The sequence below is a fragment of the Stenella coeruleoalba genome (genome assembly GCF_951394435.1).
Source record: "Stenella coeruleoalba genome assembly, chromosome: 18".
In the NCBI taxonomy this organism is placed as follows: Eukaryota; Metazoa; Chordata; class Mammalia; order Artiodactyla; family Delphinidae; genus Stenella; species Stenella coeruleoalba.
The window spans coordinates 72,105,606-72,124,541 of record NC_137164.1 but is presented as its reverse complement, the minus strand read 5'-3'; the positions used below and the strand labels follow the sequence as shown (position 1 = coordinate 72,124,541).

At 38.1% G+C, this 18,936-nt stretch overlaps 1 long non-coding RNA gene across 1 annotated transcript in view; it reads left to right on the top strand.

The window, feature by feature from the left end:
• LOC307176808 overlaps positions 1-16,691 on the top strand; it is a 57,141-nt gene extending 40,450 nt beyond the window's left edge. Inside the window, exons 5-6 of the long non-coding RNA XR_013824897.1 lie at positions 2,365-2,439; positions 16,447-16,691. This is a non-coding gene — a long non-coding RNA (uncharacterized lncRNA). The remainder of the gene's footprint in view (positions 1-2,364; positions 2,440-16,446) is intronic.
• Positions 16,692-18,936: the final 2,245 nt, after the last annotated feature.

Here is an 18,936-nt window from a genome sequence, read left to right as displayed (position 1 = left end):
CTGAACCCAGAAGACCAGAAGACTCTGGGACAAGAATGCCCTCCTGTCCCCCCACCTCTGCTTATGAAACTTGTTCTTTTTATGTGACGTCAGTTTGCAAAATTCCTGGCTCCTGACTTCCCCTTCCCTTCCTGTCTTAAGCTCTGTGGATTAACATAACTGACAGTCAGAGCTGGGCAACCAGGGACCACAGGTGTCTCTTGCTTGTAAACAGAAAGTTAAGGTGGTTTTATTGTTTATATGGAGTGACTGAGCAGATCACTGGGTGGATTAAGTAGAAACCTCTTCTTCCTGGGAAAGGTCGGACTCATGCAAATAGGAAGGGTTCTTTCAAGCCTGTTCCCACTGCCTGAAAAACACCACATCTGCCTGCCCTCCCTGTCCTAAGACACAGGTCATCTCCCCACTTTATTAACAATAATTAATTAATGGTGTTATGGTGGCTACCTTTCTGATGTTCTTAAAATGGAAACACTCAAGAGGGGGAACAGGGCAAAAAGATCTGGGATGTAGACACAGGTGAGAAAAAGCTTTAATTTGGAAACAGGCAATTATGGCCCCAAATAAATGGTACCATCTAAAGTCCTGGGAACGTTTTGCAGTTTCTTTGAGATACATTCCTTGAATCAGTAGTATAATTATTCTGAACCTGGAGATGACAGAAATCTGCTTAAGGAAACAGAAAAATTGAGAATACCTTTCCAGACTCAAGCAGTAATGCAGCTGCCTTTGGAGTGGTTTGTGGCATCATGGAAGGAAGGTGTGCTTGACTGAGATTCAGGTCTTGTTTAAAACAGGTTTTCATCTGATGATCAGCTCTGTGGCTTTGGAGAGTTTTTCAGCTTCTCTTGTTTCCCTGGTAGGGTTGTTTATTTTGCAACACGTATGCCGTAGCTCATGGTGAGCGTTCAGTAAATGGAAGCTCTCCTTCTACTAAGACATCCTCTCTGATGAGTCATTCCTCCTGACAGCATCATTATTTTGCACAGCAGAATGAGATGTATCCAGAATGTTTGTTTCATCTGACTTTTTATACCCAGTTGTGTAGTCAGCAAAGGGCACGGTTATGATAGAACCTTTTGTTACTCTGAGCAAATTAGTCATGAATTGTGACGGCCAGTCCTCAAGGAATCGTCTTGCTGTGCTTAGTTCTACTTCTGTCATATAGGATCTGCTCTTTCCTGATCAGTGTAGACAAAGATAATTTAGGAAACTTGCTTAATCATTTTGTCAGTGTGCCTTGATCCAATGAACTGGTGAACTGCCTGGTGTGAACATGAGATGGCCTGCAGACAGTGATGCCAGTTATTCTAATGAAAACCTGAAAAAGTGAATTAACAATAGCCATGTTAGTAATGCAAAGTGTAAACAGCTAAGCATTAGTGTGTGAAGGTGAGCACGGTGCCTAGAGCAATTGTTATAGAATAAAGCACGCTTTTATGCCAGTAGATTGATGAGGAAGAGAAAGAACAATTCTCTTGGAAATGAACGAATGCTATGGATGAAAAACAGAGGACGTGAAAGTAGGTGCTCAGAACTCTCAGCGTGACCTTGCACGTTGGTGGAAGGCAGAATTCCGCAGACTCTGTGGGGCTAACGCAGACTGCCTGTCCGAGAATAGCAAGACACTGGTGAAGCAAACACGCTGAGATCAAAGGACACCCGGTGATCAAATAAGGAGGACTTTTGTTCGTGTCTGCCTTCCTGGGGCTGGGGATTGTAAACAAAGACAGTGGCCTTCACAAAAGCAGTCCTGTGCACCAGGATTTTCAGGCCCTGAGTAAAAGAGTCCTCTGGAATCGAAACTTCTCAGGGGTATTACATCAAAAAACTATCACTAAAATCCCTTCTCACTGTCTTTCTGTCCTACCAGTCTACTCTGAAAAGGAAATTATGAATTCTGTGTGTGAAAGAGTTGTCTGGGTGAATGTAGAAGAAAATAAAAATCAGTAATTTTGATTCAGTGAGTCAGGACATGTCTCTGGAACCTGCATTTTCATAAACATTGCAAGTGGCAGTGATGCAGGCTGTGTGTGGACCACACGTATAAACACAACTATTCTGTGATACTTACTGTGTAGTTTGCTTCTCCAGCCTCAAAGTCTGGCCTCCCTGAACTGGCAATTCCAGCCTTGTGTTGTCTTCCGGAAGCTGTATTCTCAATTCTCTGCTTTCTGCCAGCCTTCTGCAACTCGATTATGCTTTTGGTTCTGATCACACCTGGGAAACAAAGCTGATACTCCAGAAAAAAGTTTGGTGTTTTCCTTCATGGTGTGTAGATAAGACAAGAATAGGAAATTTAGAAAGTAATCAGGGTTTTTTTGGTTGTTGTTGTTTACTTCCTGTCTTCCATTCTGTTTATAGAGGCAATGATATGAAAATGTCTATCAGAATATATGGAAGTAGTTCAGGAAGAAGAGAGACATCCAGAGGATACAGGTGAGCTGGGGAGGGCAGGGACAATGGGGAAATTATACATATTTGGAAATAGTGGATGGAGGCCAATTGGCCTGAATTGATTCTTTTATAAATTCACAGGTAGATCACTAAGCTGGATTCCAGATTTCCCCTCCTGTAGGCAACTTTAATGGACTTCTAACTATCCCTAAAGTTTCCATGGGTCGTTATCAAAGAGAGGAACATTCGTTTTACTTAGCTTTTTTTTTTTTTTTAACTTTTCTCTGTCCTTCTGCCTGCATGGGGAGGGGACTCCCATGTCCCACTGGTGGGGGTGGGAGGGCAGGCAGTCCCCCCTACCCCCTTGAACATCGTGAACCTGTTTGGGCCTTAATGTCTATGTTTTTCATAAGACGGGGACTGTTTAAATATTATCTCATGTTTCTTTGATTTATGTAGCCCAAATCGTTATCTTTTCTTGATTGTAAAGACTGATATATAATTGTGGGTAATAATTTTATCATAAAACTTTGCTATATTTTTTTAAATTTAGTAACCATGTTTTCAAGCATTTAGTGTTTAACTAATGTAAGGTAAATTTACTATACTGACTGATTTTAAACTACTTATCCTTTCCACCAATACTGGTAGAAATTAGGACATTTAGGCTGCAAAGACCCTTATTGTGAATTCTTCCCTTTGCCCAAGTTTCTGTAGCCCCGAAGTTCTTCCTAGTGGCTTCATGCTGCCTCTGGGCCTTAAAGTCTGACACTGGGTGAGATTACAAGGCATTATCCTTTATCTATATCCTTACCCTTCCCATACTCCAAATTAAGTCAGTTTTTCAGTATTCCTAATCCATTGCCCAACTATTAACTAACTGTGCCTGGATGTAGAACGTGATAATTCTGAACGCTACATGCTTATATAACCATAATAGAATGCCTGCTATTCCTCTTAGGTCTGTTTTCATTTTGACAGAGAGCTCATAAAGACTAAGAATGCTTAAAACCAACATAGCTTTCTCTCATACAATGAGATTTCAGAAATTATAAATAGCCAGGGTAGTGGTAAAGTTCATATCACACCATGAAGACATCCACGTTGCTTGCTGCTGTACAGAGTTCCATACACAACTGCAAATATATTAGCCTATGTGTGAATCAATGTACCAATGTCAATTAAATATGTACTTGGAGTAGTTTTTGGCTCAAGCATTCTCTTCATTTTTCTTTGAGATATTTCAAAAATAATATTTTCTGTTTCTATTTTACAATAACACTGACATTGATGACAGGGGTCTAGAATGATCTGTGTGGTATTTGATTTGAGTTGAAGACATCATCAATATGAACTCACATTAGGTTAATATAGATCACTCGGCTAAATACAGAAATACATGTTGATATATATATATATATACACAGATTAATACACACGTGTATTTTCTTGCTCTGTCAGCTGAGAGGGACCAGAAGCAATGACACCCCAGTACGGTGAGCACACCCAGAACCCAGATCTCGATCTCTAATTCCATTCTCTAATGAAAGCATCCAGGGCTCCTTGGAGCAATGGCTGCTTCCAGGACTTGGGCAGGAAAAAAAATGATCCTGGATCATCTTGAAATGTCAGAAGGCATGGAAATGCTCAGATGGAAAAAAAAAATCCACCTTGATGGGGGTATGGCAAAGGGACATAGGAGCCAACTGGAAGAACCAAATGGACAATGCTGGAATAATTTGAACAACAATATGGAATAATATTAGGTTATAACTCAAGGTATAAAATAAATATCTAGGTCCATCCATGTTGTTGCAAAAGGCATTGTTTCATTCTTTTTTTTGTTTTGTTTTGTTTTGCGGTACGCGGGCCTCTCACTGCTGTGGCCTCTCCCGTTGCGGAGCACAGGCTCCGGACGCGCAGGCTCAGCGGCCATGGCTCACGGGCCCAGCTGCTCCGCGGCATGTGGGATCTTCCCAGACCGGGGCACGGACCCATGTCCCCTGCATCGGCAGGCGGACTCTCAACCGCTGTGCCACCAGGGAAGCCCCCTATTTCATTCTTTTTAATGGCTGAATAATATTCCTGTTGTATATATGTCCCGCAACTTCTTTATCCATTCCTCTGTTGGACATTTAGGCTGCTTCCATGTCTTGGCTATTGTAAACAGTGCTGCAGTGACCATTGAGGCCCATGTATCCTTATAATACAAACGAACTTATTTACAAAACAGAAACAGACTCACAGACTTAGAGAATGAAATTATGGTTACTGGGGCTGGGGTGGGGGTGGTGGGAGTGGGGACAGTCGGGGGAGGGATAATTAGGGAGTTTGGGTTTGACATGTGCACACTGCTATACTTAAAATAAGTAACCAACAAGGAAAAATAAAATAAAATCAACATCTAGGAGTCCACACTGGTATAAATAAATGATTGAAAAAGTCAATACATGAGGAAGGAGAGACAGATTGCCAGTGCAGAATAATTCCACAGATTGTGTGTAGACACCCGTCAAGGTGGGGCAGAGCTCCCACTCCTCTGTATGGGCTGCTCATAGTGGCTTCCTTGCAGAGTGTACACAACGGAAAGGGGTTATAAAAGAGTAACTTTACAGTCAAGAAACCTGACAAACACAATCTCACCCAGGTGATCAAGGTCAACACCAACCGTGGCAAGTGGTACGTCACGTTAATAGGTCCTCTTGATACGATGTGATAAAAATCGCATACTAGCTCTGTCCTCTCCCACCTGAAAACACAGAACCCCAGTCTGGTTATGAAAAAAAAAATCAGACCAATCTTAACTGTGGAACATTCTACAAAATGTATGACTAGTACTCATCAAAACAGTTGGCACTAAAAAAAGAGAAAATCTGAGAGACTGCCACAGTCAAGAGAAGTCTAAGGAGATGTGTTGACTAAAGGCAAAGTGGTATCCCAGATAGGATCCCAGAATAGAAAAAGGACATTAAGTAAAAACTAAGGACATCAGAACAAAATATGGGCTTTAGTTTAAAGTGATGTGGCAGTATTTATTCATTAATTGTAATAAATGTATTAGATTAATAGAACATGTTAATAACAGGAGAAACTGGGTGTGGGGCATATGGGAATGCTGTCCTATCTTCTCAATCTCTCTGTAAATTTAAAAAATAAAGTTTATTTTAAAATGGAAAATATATTCTATAAAATTTTACAGTGGAAAGAAAGAATAGCATTTTAGCCCATTCCGCCTAAACCATGAATAGGAAATGTGAACTCCCATTCATCCATCATTTTTAACTTTTAAAAATTTCAAGAGAGCATTTTAAATGTGATATATTTTCTTTTCCCCTCTTTAGTATGGTGCTAGTGTTTCAATAGGGAGGCATTAAATTACCATCACATTAGACAATTTACTTTCACAGACTCTTTCCTCCAAATATATGTTTTGATTTTTTTTTCCTATCTGACACTTCCCTGTAGTTTTTCTCCCTCAATTCTTTTGTTATCAACTTTTAAAGCCAAAATTTGAGTCCCTCAGCAGTATACATAATAATTTAAGCTTCACCAGTTACGTGTGGATTGAAATGTTATCTTCTAGTTACACAGAGATAATTTAAGCAACACAAATTATGTTAGCTCATTTAGGAGAAAAAGCATGATCTCTCTATAAACCACGAGGTTTGAGATATATCAGTACAATGTAGAAGGTTAATCTTGCTATATTAGTCTAGTTTACTAAAACTCACTCTGTGTAGGTAGTGGAGATATTGCTTTTAAGGGAGACAATAAAAATGTTTTTAATAAACTAAACTTATTACACACATTTAATGATTCTACTCTCCAGTGTACATTTTTATATTATAAATGTTTTTCTATTAAAAAGCACAAGATTGAATTGTTTTTAACGTAGAATTAAGGAAACATAAGAATCTATTTTTAGAAAAATGTACATTTTATTTTGCTATAAAATGTACGTTATACATACAGAATTAAAGCACTGTGCGTCTTTTTTTCTTTTTAATGTACTAAGAGCTGGAGAGGACGTTATGATTATTTGCTGATTATTCCCAGATTCCAATATCTGGTCTTAAACTCTGACTCTAGTGCCTGAAGGCACTTCTCTTTAGGCATCTCACTATCACTGCTGACTCAGGGCTTTTGCACCCAATCCAACCTGCTTTCTCATTTCTATTAAGAGTACCGTTCCTCTCATCTCCTTATTCATGATTCCTTTCTCCCATTTGGAAGGCCGCACATTCATCACTGATACCTTGACACCTGAGCTTTGTGTTGCATGTTTGCCGAGACCTCGTTTATCCTTCTTGTGTTATTCTTTAAAGTCTCAGGCCTCAGTAACTTGGAATCAGAACTAATTTGGCGGGGGGTCTTTTAAAATGTATTTGAGATCTAGATAACTTACCACTACGGATCATCCATCTTTAACTTCTAAGATGCCACTGGTTGTTCTATCCAAATAGCTAATGAAGGAGGAACATGAGCGACAAGACTGGAAGGGATTTAGGTTTAGGGAGTCAGGCTTGATGTCACATTGCTTTTGCTGACAGTCCTTTGGCTGGAACTCAATCCCTTGGCCGCAGCTAACTACAAGGGACCCTGAAGCAGAAAGACTTGCTGTGTATCCGGTAGCAGAAAGAAACTTGGGTTTGAATGAGCAAAGAGTGGTCTCTGTCATAGTGAGCATGTCTCTACCCTCTAAAGTTCACTAAATTAAATAAAAATTCGGTGAACACACAGGGTTTTTTTCCCTGTCTCAACATTTTAAAGTATCCAGACGCTTAAGGGTTAATATCCGATGACTCAGAATTTTTCTGTCTTCGCCAGCATGAGGGTGCTGTACAGCCCTGTGCTGAATTCGCATGTCTGTTATTCTCCACGACTGGAAATTGGATTCTCAACTCCTTTTGACTAAAATTACTTCCTATAAAAAGATCTGGGAATTCCCACAAGTACAGCTCAGTCAGAATCTTTATTTAGTCTCTTTAAAATGGAAAACAATTTGGAAAATAAAAATTTTTAGGATGAAACACTATGCATAGAGATTGTAATTAAAATACACATATGAAAAACAAGCAAAAAAAAATAAAAAAGCATTAGTCTTCTTGGAAAATCCAGGAGGAGAAATATGCATAATTCAAATGTCCTTGTCATCACTGTTAATTGTTCTTACGACATTTGCAAGCTTCTATATTACCCATATACGTCTAAGAACCAACAGTGCTATTGTGAGTCACATTACTTCTTAACAATCATGAGAGACCATTTGCTAGGATTTCTCGGCATCTTCACATTCTGCTGACCCCCCACCTCTCTTTCCCATCTCTGCTTTTTCTTCTTTCTCTTCTTTCTCCCTACCCATAGGCAAATTTCTTTTCCTACATTCTTGCATTCAGCAATCCTATCTCATTCCTTATCTTCAACTGTTTCAGCTATTGATCCGTTTCTGACCCGCCATCTTAGATGTCCTTCCATGACCTAAAACTAAAAATGTTCAATATCACGCATGCTCTTAACCACCTCTCCTTTATTAACCCAACGCATGTACCCTAGCTTTTGAAATCTGAGTTGTTTTTGACAACTTTCTTTCCCTGTAATTAATCACCAGTCAAATGTAATGCTGTTAGTTCCATCTTTGCTATTCCTCATGGTTTACTTATACTGCCTTATTATCTCCTGCTTGGACAAGTGGTACAGCCTCTCATCACATTCTAATCTCTAAATCTCACTCACATCCATAGTTCACATTTTTTTTTGCAAAATTAACCTAAATCGTAGGTCTAATAGCGTCATTCCTATATTCAACAACCTACAGTAGCTTCTCATTATTCAAATGGCATAAAAATCCAATCATTTTTATATAACACACGAACTCCATTAAAATTTTGCCCCAAAGTTTACTCTTAAAGTAAGTCTTTACTTTTACTTAATTCTTTTACTTGTGCTTTTTTCTTGAACTGTTATTAAACTTTGACATCTATCCTTAAGGAACACGATTATGTGCTACCCTACACGACTGTTTGGATATATCTAGAACAGGTATACTATATTCAGGGCAAAAATTTGGGTGTGCAAATTTCCATAAGCTCATCTTTTCAAACTCACCTTTATTTTGATCTTATTTCCCTTATGGAAGAAATTTTATGTAGTTAATTAGGGACTGTCTAAATCTAATCCCATTTCCTCCCAGGGAATGATCTACAATTCTAGAGATTTTGGTTTTGGAGTTTTATTTGGTTTTGCTTTTGTTTTTCTTTCTTTTTTTTTTAATAATAACAGTATAAGGGTGTGAATGTCTGATCTTTGTTGTCTGGTCCACACTGGCATCCTCATCAATTGCGTGGTCCTGTCTGATCCTTTTGAGCACCCACTAAGATTATTTTGATCTCATAAGCAGTCTGACCCATGGCCCACACGGTCACTGGCAAGCACATTGCCTAAGTTTCGATATCCCTCCCCTTGACACAATTTCTCGTGATGCGGGAAAGGGGGTCAGGAAGAGGAGCAAAATTCAACTCAAAAACTCAAAGACATCATCACAGCCTCCCCTCAGCTCCCCAGCCCAGAGAAGGGAAACTGACCCCTATTCATTGGATCTTTTTTTTTTCCATCTGTATCCAATTGCATACACATTATGCTGGGAGTCCTTTCCTATCAACAGGCCATGATTTCAAAACTTTCTTTTACATGGTGCTTGACATTAACTCTTTTTCTTGCTGTATCATTCCTCTCCTGAGCTAGTTGCCTTATAAGCCTAAAGTATTAGGTAAAATGGGTTGGAGGAGCAGAGGAGAGGCCAAAAATATTGTAAGTATAAACACCCAGGTTAACAGTTCCAAATAATCTTCTTGGAAGGAAGGATGTAATAGATATAGGTCCAGATAATGTATATATAAACATAGAGTCTCTCTGATACTCAAAGACCCTGGTACTAGACCTTACAGGTTTCAGATGTGGGTTGAATTAATGAAAAATATAAAACATATCTTTCTACATATAATGGAACTTTTAACCAAGTTGGTTCAAGCAATCATAAAACTGAGTTAATTGAGTAGTTGCTTGGGTATTCTATTTTTATTTGATAAATAAAGTGGTCACTAAAATATTATGTTTCAAACATTGGTAGGAGTTTGTCATTTAATTTGTTTCATTCACTTGTAAATGTTCACAACCTATCAGTAAGTGATGAAATTTCTCTAGCATAGGTATAAAATGAAAGCTTTCAAAGTACTATTTTTCTCAGTGCCAGATATTAAAGGCTTAAATGGCCAATTCTAAGGATAGTTGAACATTGTGTATTGTTTTACAAATACTTTATGTAACATGTAAAAAATGGCATTTATTAGCTCTCTGGTTATTTTTCTTTGTGATTGTGAACAATGTAGTCCAGGAAGGGAAGAAAGGGATTGAATTTGAAAGCTGAAAAGGCTACAAATAATTAACTTGAAAAAAATGGCCACTGGGAAGAAGGAGAGAAACAAAAGAATGAAATTAAACATTGATAGAGTGAGAGGTATAAAGTACATTCAGAAAATAAAAGATTCGCATTTCCTCTTTTATAGGTTATTTAGTCTTAGAAGTCTAAAAACACCATTTTTAAATTAAGAAAAAAGTCAAGAGTTGTGACTGTAATCTCAGATGAGACTGAAATTTATGATAAGGATATTTGATTTCTTAGTGGTCAGCATTAGGAATTAATTAAAAGTTTTGTAAAAATAAGTGACATAAGTTACTTTTTAATCTATTGTATCCATTCACTGGGTAGATAATTACTGAGCGTCCAGTATGATCTTGATTCAGTGATAATTACTGAACCAACCTTAAAATTATACAGTAGAAAAAGCATAGCATTCAGGTCAAATTACTAAATCCTTTTCATCTGCTGTTTTATCATTTGTAAAAGGGGCTGATGATGAGAACGATAAAAAGCGTCTCACTCAGATAAACCACAATGGAAAAGACTATGAAAAAGAATATATATGTATAACTGAATCACTTTGCTGTACAGCAGAAATTAACACAACATTGTAAACCAACTATATTTCAATAACATTTTTTTAAAAGTCTCACTCATACACTTGATGCGTAAAACTTCAAGCTAACGCAGATAAAAGTGCTTTGTAAACTGCTAATAAAAATAAAATGTAATATACTTCACATTTCAGTCTAAGATTTTTTCCCCTTCCATTTCAAATTTTGCAAGGTTGAAAATACCTAGAGAAAGAGGGAAATGTGTAGGGTGTGTTCATGTGAATTCTTATTTGACTCAGGTCTTACCATTTCCACCCACCAGGTTCATTGAAGTCATTTTCATTTCCTTTATTTCTGAAGTCTCTGATGCTATTTGATACCCATCTGCATTGAGTTGAATTGCACTTAGAAAATTATTTCTCTATGCAACTCCAAGAGAGCCTGGTATCACATGAGTCAGGTATTACTGTAAGGCATTGTGACTCAAAAGAGAAAGCTGCCTATTATGTCAATTACATTTATGGGAAGCAAGGGAACCCAGTTTCCCATCCCTCTTGTGAATTCGTTCAGCAAATTAAATTATGGGCAGGCAGACTTGTTTAATTAATGGAGTGCATTGCAACTTGGAATTGTAGCGTCTCTCCACAGAGAAATCAGCGTATCACAGTCCCAGACATGTTTTCTACTTGGCCTTTCATCATGGATGGCTATTCATAGCCCTCAATTTTCGAGAGAAGAGAACCTCACTATTGTTGTGTTTATATAAAACACCAGCGACCTCTGAGTCTAGCATCGTACATTGTGCTTAGATGCCTAATAAATATGTTTGCTTAGAATAAAATACTCTATAAAGATTGTAGAGCATGCTCACTGTACAAATTCTTTTCCCAGTAATTGTGACCGACAAATAACTATGATGCTTTTATATGTCACTGACACTGGAAACGTTTGTAACTTCTTACTCTATGTTGTATGATCAAAGCTGAGCGGATTAACACAAATAATATGAACGACTCTGAAATATTTCTGTTGCTAAGTGTACAGAAGTTGAAATTAGTAAATGTTTACTGAGCTTGTGTTTTACGCAAAGCACTTTCTTGGGCATCTTGGTTTACAAAGTTGTAAAGACTTAACCTTGGCAACTAAGAGAGACTGAAATATAAACATAAATTCCCGCATATCTACTTGATTATTACCTTAACAGGGATGTTTTCAATATGCCACAGAAATACAGGTCCAAAAGCAATTATATCTGTCAGAGGAAGTGGTGGACTTGTAGAGATAAGGACCAGAAAACATCTACAGTACAAATGCTATCCCAGCTAAGAGAATAGCTTAAGCCATGGAAGTGTAAGAAATGAATCCCTGGCTTCCCTGGTGGCGCAGTGGTTGAGAGTCTGCCTGCCGATGCAGGGGACGCGGGTTCGCGCCCCAGTCCGGGAAGATCCCACGTGCCGCGGAGCAGCAGTGAGCCATGGCTGCTGAGCCTGCGCGTCTGGAGCCTGTGCTCCGCAACGGGAGAGGCCACAACAGTGAGAGGCCCGCGTACCGCAAAAAAAAAAAAAAAAAAAAATATCATTTCTGAGAAAACTAAGCAGTTTAGTTTGGACTGTGATTAGAAATGGAGCCTCAAAGGGAGACTGAAATAGCCCGAAGGCTATGCTTAGGAATTCGAATATTTGTGCCAAAAGTATCTATTAAGATGTTTTAAAGGAGAGTGACAAGATCATACCTGTTTGAAAAACTCTAATTTGAAAAGACACATGTACCCCAATGTTCATAGCATCACTATGCACAATAGCCAAGATATGGAAGCAACCTAAATGTCCGTTGACAGATGAACGGATAAAGAAGGTGTGGTGTATATATACAATGGAATACCTACTCAGCCACAAAAAAGAATGAAATAATACCATTTGTAGCAACATGGATAGACCTAGAGATTATCATACTAAGCGAAGTACATCATACAGAGAAAGGCAAATATCATATGATATCACTTACATGTGGAATCTAAAAAAAAGTGATACAAATTAACTTATTTACAAAAAAGAAATAGACTCACAGACATAGAAAACAAATTTATGGTTACCAAAGGGGAAAGGTAGGGGGAGGGATAAATTAAGAGTTCGGATTAACAGATACACACTACTATATATAAAATAGATAACTAGCAAGGTCCTACTGTATAGCACAGGGAACTATATTCAATATCTTGTAATAACCTATGATAGAAAAGAATATGAAAAAGTTATATATTTAACTGAATCACTTTGCTATTCACTTGAAACTAACACAATATTCTAAGTCAACTATATTTCAATACAAATTTGAAAAATTTTTTTTAAAAGATTATACCTGCTTTTATGAAATCAGTGATCTCACCTGGACGGAGAATATGGGAGGAAGAAGAAGAAGAAGAATCTCTGCAGGGCAGTAGATGAGCACAGGAGTTACGTGCAGTGTCCTGGGGAAGGATGTGGAAGCCTGGATGGTGGCCGTGTGTGTGGAGGGGACAGAGCAGCAGGGGACACCTGTTGGTTGTCACTGGCATCCATTGTCCATCCTTCTAGGTAACAGGACCTGTCTTTGGACAGACCACCTCTTCCTCCACGGTCACCCATATGGTTTGAGGAAGTTGACTCTGTCCTTTCTCCAACTGGAGGAGCAAGTGATGAAGAACAAGCCAATGTGCATGTTTTCCTTGTCAAGATACTAAGGGATCAGGAGTAGATACGTGCAATCAGAATGAATCCCAAGACATACTAAGAATTTACACACACAGTACATCTTAAACGTTTTTTACATCTTCACGTTTCTTCAGCATTATTTCCACTTACTCACATGAATTCCATTATAGTACTATACCACAATTCATTTAATCCATCCCCTGATTGTGGCCGTTCAGCGATTTCTCGTATTTTTTTTCTGTTATAAACAATGAACATCCTTATAGAAAGTGTATAATTATGTTCTTAGGATAAATTTTTAGACTGGGTTTATTACAGGATCAAAGTGGGGTATCTAATTGCCTTTTATAGGAAAGCAAAAGTTCCAGATTATCTAACTCTGACAGAGCTCACATCCTGTAGTTAACAGCAGCTGACTTATAATTGGATCCATGCAAGTAATGTTTTTATAAACCTTAAACTTATTTACAAGACTAGGGTCTGAAGTGGCTTCTCCTCTCTACACTGTTTGAGAAAGATAAGGCTCAACCAGATGTGAACCACTGATGGCCACTCAGGAGCTTTTAAGAACGGAGTCCAGTCATTAGGAAGCAAATTTAGGGCAGAAAAATTCTCTTTGTCTTCCCCATCCCCATCTGTTAATGTAAAAATCCTATTGATCTATCTTTCAAAAGACAACTAAGTCTGCCATTCACAAAAACTTCTTTATCTAGAAGTAACCTCAGTAATCTCTCCTTTTTTTCCACTTTCTTTGTTTTCACTTCCTTAACACTTTTTTTTTTTCTACAACCATCTCCTCACCCCCATCCTCAAACTTTTGCTTGGAAAATATGGTCACTTCACACACGAGTTCTCCATGCCCCCATCTCCCTCGTAGTCCTCGACCAAGACATTGTTTTTTCACCTATGACTCTCTCTCAACTGACCCTATTTTCTGTGAAATAGCAGCAGTTAAGAGATGACCTCTCCTTGCCACTGTGCTGGCACAATGGAGAAAGGGTATCATTCATGTGTTTAATGAACACTTCAGTCCTTGGATGCCCAGTTTCTGTGCTTTCTGAGTCTGCCTTACTACAAAAGAAAGAACAAAGAAAGAAAGAAAGAGAGAGAGAGAGAGGGAGGGAGGGAGGGAGGGAGGGAGGAAGGAAGGAAGGAAGGAAGGAAGGAAGGAAGGGAAGGGGGCAGTGGTGGCACAGTCTATAGTCCAGCGGTGGCAGTGGTCGGTGGGGTAGGGCTTACAACCTCCACGCACAACTTCAGTTGTTTCTGTGTGTGACCTTAATTTTTGTGATAGCTCACCGTCTTTCTGAACCTGGGTCCTCCAATCTGGTTGTCCAGCTTCCCTGTTGATTCTCTGAGTTGCCTGTAAGCCTATGATTCATTTCTTTCTGTTTCTGTTAGCCAAGTCCATTTCTTTTGTTCCAGACAGTAGCCTTGATTGACAAAGGGTTGGCCCTGTGTGACCAGAATGTCAGGCTTGTGTAATTTAGATTATTTGGGAATAACTAGACCTAAGTTCAAAGACTTGATAGACCAAGAAACTGCAGAGGAATTTTTATGACACATCTCATAGACTGAAAATGAATGATGGCTAGATTTCTGAAAAATTGGAGCTACAGAGTAACATATTTATTATCATTTTGAATCTAACTGTGCCTGATGAATCATCTGTTCTGACAAAATAATGTTACAATCTTAGACTAATCAAGTGTCTTATAAAACAAAGTACAGTTGTAGCATTTTTTTAACCCCATCTCATCAGAAATTATTCAATGTGCGTCTTTACATCATACAATTTTTAAGTACTATCCCTTGCTTGAATATATTTCCCATGAATTAGAACTTTGTTTGATTTAGTTCCCTTTTCATATTTCTTCAGAAACTTTACCATCTCAGAATCTCAATTACTTCCCATGGACATCTGGATCAGGCAAATTATTGTATCTTTCTCATCCAATACATGAGCAAGTGTCCATAAAAAATAACATCTGCTGTCTGGTTAATTGCACTAGTATCTGGGAAAATATGAAATAATTTTATGTTTTGTAAGTAGTGTAACGCAAATAGGAATCTGGAATCATCTTTCCCATCATCCTCTTCTGATTGTCTATTTATAGCCCAAAGTGATTGAAGAACAAACTTTGGTATGATTGTTACTGATAGAACTTTTTATGAAAATAATTATCTCACTATTTCACTTTCTGTTTACTTTCTTCTTCAAATGTCAACTATCAGCATTTGGCAGAGAGAATGATCTCACTCAGAAGATGGATTTTCTCAAAGTTCAACAGATTTTTCTGAGAAGAAAAAAACATAATGAGTTGGAATTTATGATAAAATTGTAACAAAACGTAAATATAAAGTGATTTTCTGAAGATAATGATTAAACTAGTTTCTCTCAGTTGCTTTAGCTTCAGCCATAGTTATGTGGGCTACAAACAAATACTTAAAAATTAAAGTAATTATTTTTTGATGAAAGGCTGTTTCCTGCAAGCAGGAAGGTAAATAGGAGGAATGGTTCTGAGTAGAGCTTAGCTTTTACTCTCTAAGTGGAAATTCTACATGAAACAATATCAATGCTGGTTTCAAATCACTAAACTAAATGCTCTGTTACCAGAAAGTGATGAAATCACCATTGCATTGCTCAGACATCTTGGATTCTGCAGAGCTATTCAGGGTTGCTAAAGGAGGTAAGACAGAGGTGAAAGGAAAAAGTTGCTTTTTAAACTGGCAGGTATACTGGAGTGTTATAAAGGATTTCATCTGTCTTCTCCTCTTCAAATAAAATTTGAAAATTACTGCCTTCAAAGTTGGCATACAATTCCTAAAAAGAAAACTACCTTTAATTAAATTTCATCTTAAAAGAGTGAAGTATTTGCTATGCCATATTTAGGGAGTTCTGTGACTTACAATCAACCCAGAGAGTGATAGGGTCTTAGGGCAATAAAGTCGATCCACAAAACAAGGTTTCTGAAGTATAGAGTTTCAGGCAAATAGAGCATTTAGCCTGTTCAATTCACTCTAAATTAGAGCTCATTACTCTTCATAATACATTTGATTGCTCTCAAATTCTCAGTAGATGTACCATGAGAGGAGCAGTGCTATTACTTTTGATCAGCAACCAAAGCTTCCTTGGGGTAAGTCAGAGACGTCCCTCATCTCTAGGCACTAGGAAGAGTCACAACAGGAGAGCTCTCAGAAGCTGCTGAGCTCAAAAGAACTCAGAAAAAGTGCAGGAGAAGCAAATGATCAGAAGCAAACAGACGACAAACACAATTTAATTCCTGGAGTCATCACTCTTTGAAAGATCAGTACTTAAGCTAAGAGGATCAATTACTCACATCTCTCTTTTTCTCAAAGGTTCCTTCTTTTGTGTTCACTAAAACAGGGCACAGACCTCCTCCATCCCAAGAATATGGAGAATCAACTGCAAAGACATTTAATTATTTTCCATATTTGGGCGGGCCCGGCCGGATAGCTCTGCTGGAGCCCACTTTCCCTTGCTACAGTCCAACAGAAGTTGAGGAGAAATATGGAAAGGAGTGTCAGGTATGAGTGCTGATATTAATCTATCTCCAATATATAGATATAAAATTAGTATACAAAATATCAATAGTATATATACACACATATATAATCAGTATATAAAATATCAATATTATATATATACACATAATCAGTATACAAAATATCAATAGTATATATATGTACACACATATATAATCAGTATATGAAATATCAATATTATATATACACATATAATCAGTATATAAAATATCAATATATATGTACACATATATAATCAGCATACAAAATATGAGTATTATATACACATATATAGTCAGTATATGAAATACCAATATTATATATACACATGCATAATCAGTATACAAAATATCGATAGTGTATATATACATATATAAGCAGTATATAAAATATCAGCATAATATATACACATACAATCGGTATACAATATATTAATAGTATATATATACACATATATAATCAGTATATAAAATATCAATATTATATACACACATATATAATCAGTATATAAAACATCAATATTATATATATATGTGTGTATACACACACACACACACACACACACACACACACACACACACACAGTGAAAATCCCTTGGGTCTTCCTTTAGCTTTTCCTCTTTAATGGCAGTACTTTGCATCTCCTCAGGCTACCTATGCTGAATTTCGTGCAGAAGATATGCAAAGGAATAACTAATGTTTGCTCCTGTGAGAAAGTTAGGTGGAATAATTATATATTTTGAAATATTTTTTATTTTTTTTACATCTTTATTGGAATATAATTGCTTTACAATGGTGTGTTAGTTTCTGCTGTATAACAAAGTGAATCAGTTATACATATACATATGTCCCCATATCTCTTCCCTGTTGCGTCTCCCTCCCTCCCCCCTCCCTATCCCACCCCTCTAGGTGGTCACAAAGCACCGAGCTGATCTCCCTGTGCTATGCAGCTGCTTCCCACTAGCTATCTATTTTACATTTGGGAGTGTATATATGTCCATGCCACTCTCTCACTTCGTCCCAGTTTACCCTTCCTCCTCCCCGTGTCCTCAAGTCCAGTCTCTACATCTGCGTCTTTATTCCTGTCCTGCCCCTAGGTGCTTCAGAACCATTTTTTTTTTAGTCTGGATATATATATGTTAGCATATGGTGTTTGCTTTCCTCTTTCTGACTGACTTCACTCTGTATGACTGACTCTTGGAAATATAATTCCTGTGTGCCGACTACAGCCATGAGACAGGTCCCTGTCCTTATGAAATTATAGACCCATTATGTTTCATGATAGACTGTGTTAAGCCTCAGACAGATGTTCTCTGCTTTTACGTATTTTTTCTTACTCATTCAACCAAAGTTACCCTCATCCTCAAGAGAAGTTTTCTAGAAACCACAGAGGTTCCTGCAGAAGTGGGTTATCTCCCACCTGGTTAGCTGCAGGGCAACACCCTACCTCACACACCATGTCAACTGCTGACCCAGCTGGTGGCCCCAGATCTTCCTCAGAGAAACCTTGGGCTTCACCTCTTATTGGACGCTAGACCCTCACTCATTTATTTCTTTGCCTGACAAACTAAAGTCTAACCGGTATATTCTGGGTTTCCTCCTATTGCTCTTGAACTCTGATCTTCCGTTGATCCCCACCACCAAATTTTGCCTCCAAGTTTTTAGGATATCTGTTTCCTTTCTGAATCTACACAATCACTCAATTTTTTAAAAAAATTTATTTTGTATTGGAGTATAGTTGATTTACAAAGTTGTGTTAGTTTCAGACGCACAGCAAAAGTGAGTCAGTTATACATATACATGTATCTTTCCTTTTCCAGATTCTTTTCCCATTTAGGTTATTAGAGAGTATTGAGCAGAGTTCCCTGTTCTATTCAGTAGGTCCTTGTTGATTACCTATTTTATTTTATTTTACATTTATTTATTTAGTTTTGGCTGCATTGGGTCTTCGTTGCTGCGCGCGAGCTTTCTCTAGTTGCGGCGAGTGGGGGCAACTCTTCATTGCGGTGTGTGGGCTTCTCATTGCAGTGGCTTCTCTTGTTGCGGAGCACGGGCTCTAGGAGCATGGGCTTCAGTAGTTGCGGCACGTGGGCTCAAGGTTGTGGCTCACGGGCTCTGTAGTTGTGGCTCGCGGGCTCTAGAGCGCAGACTCAGTAGTTGTGGCGCACGGGCTTAGTTGCTCCATGGCATTGTGTCTGCAATGTGTCTCCTGCATTGGCAGGTGGATTCTTAATCACTGGTGCCACCAGTGGTTACCTATTACCAATTACCTATTTTATATATAGAAATGTGTATATGTTAATCCCCAATTTTTTACAATTCTGCCATACAG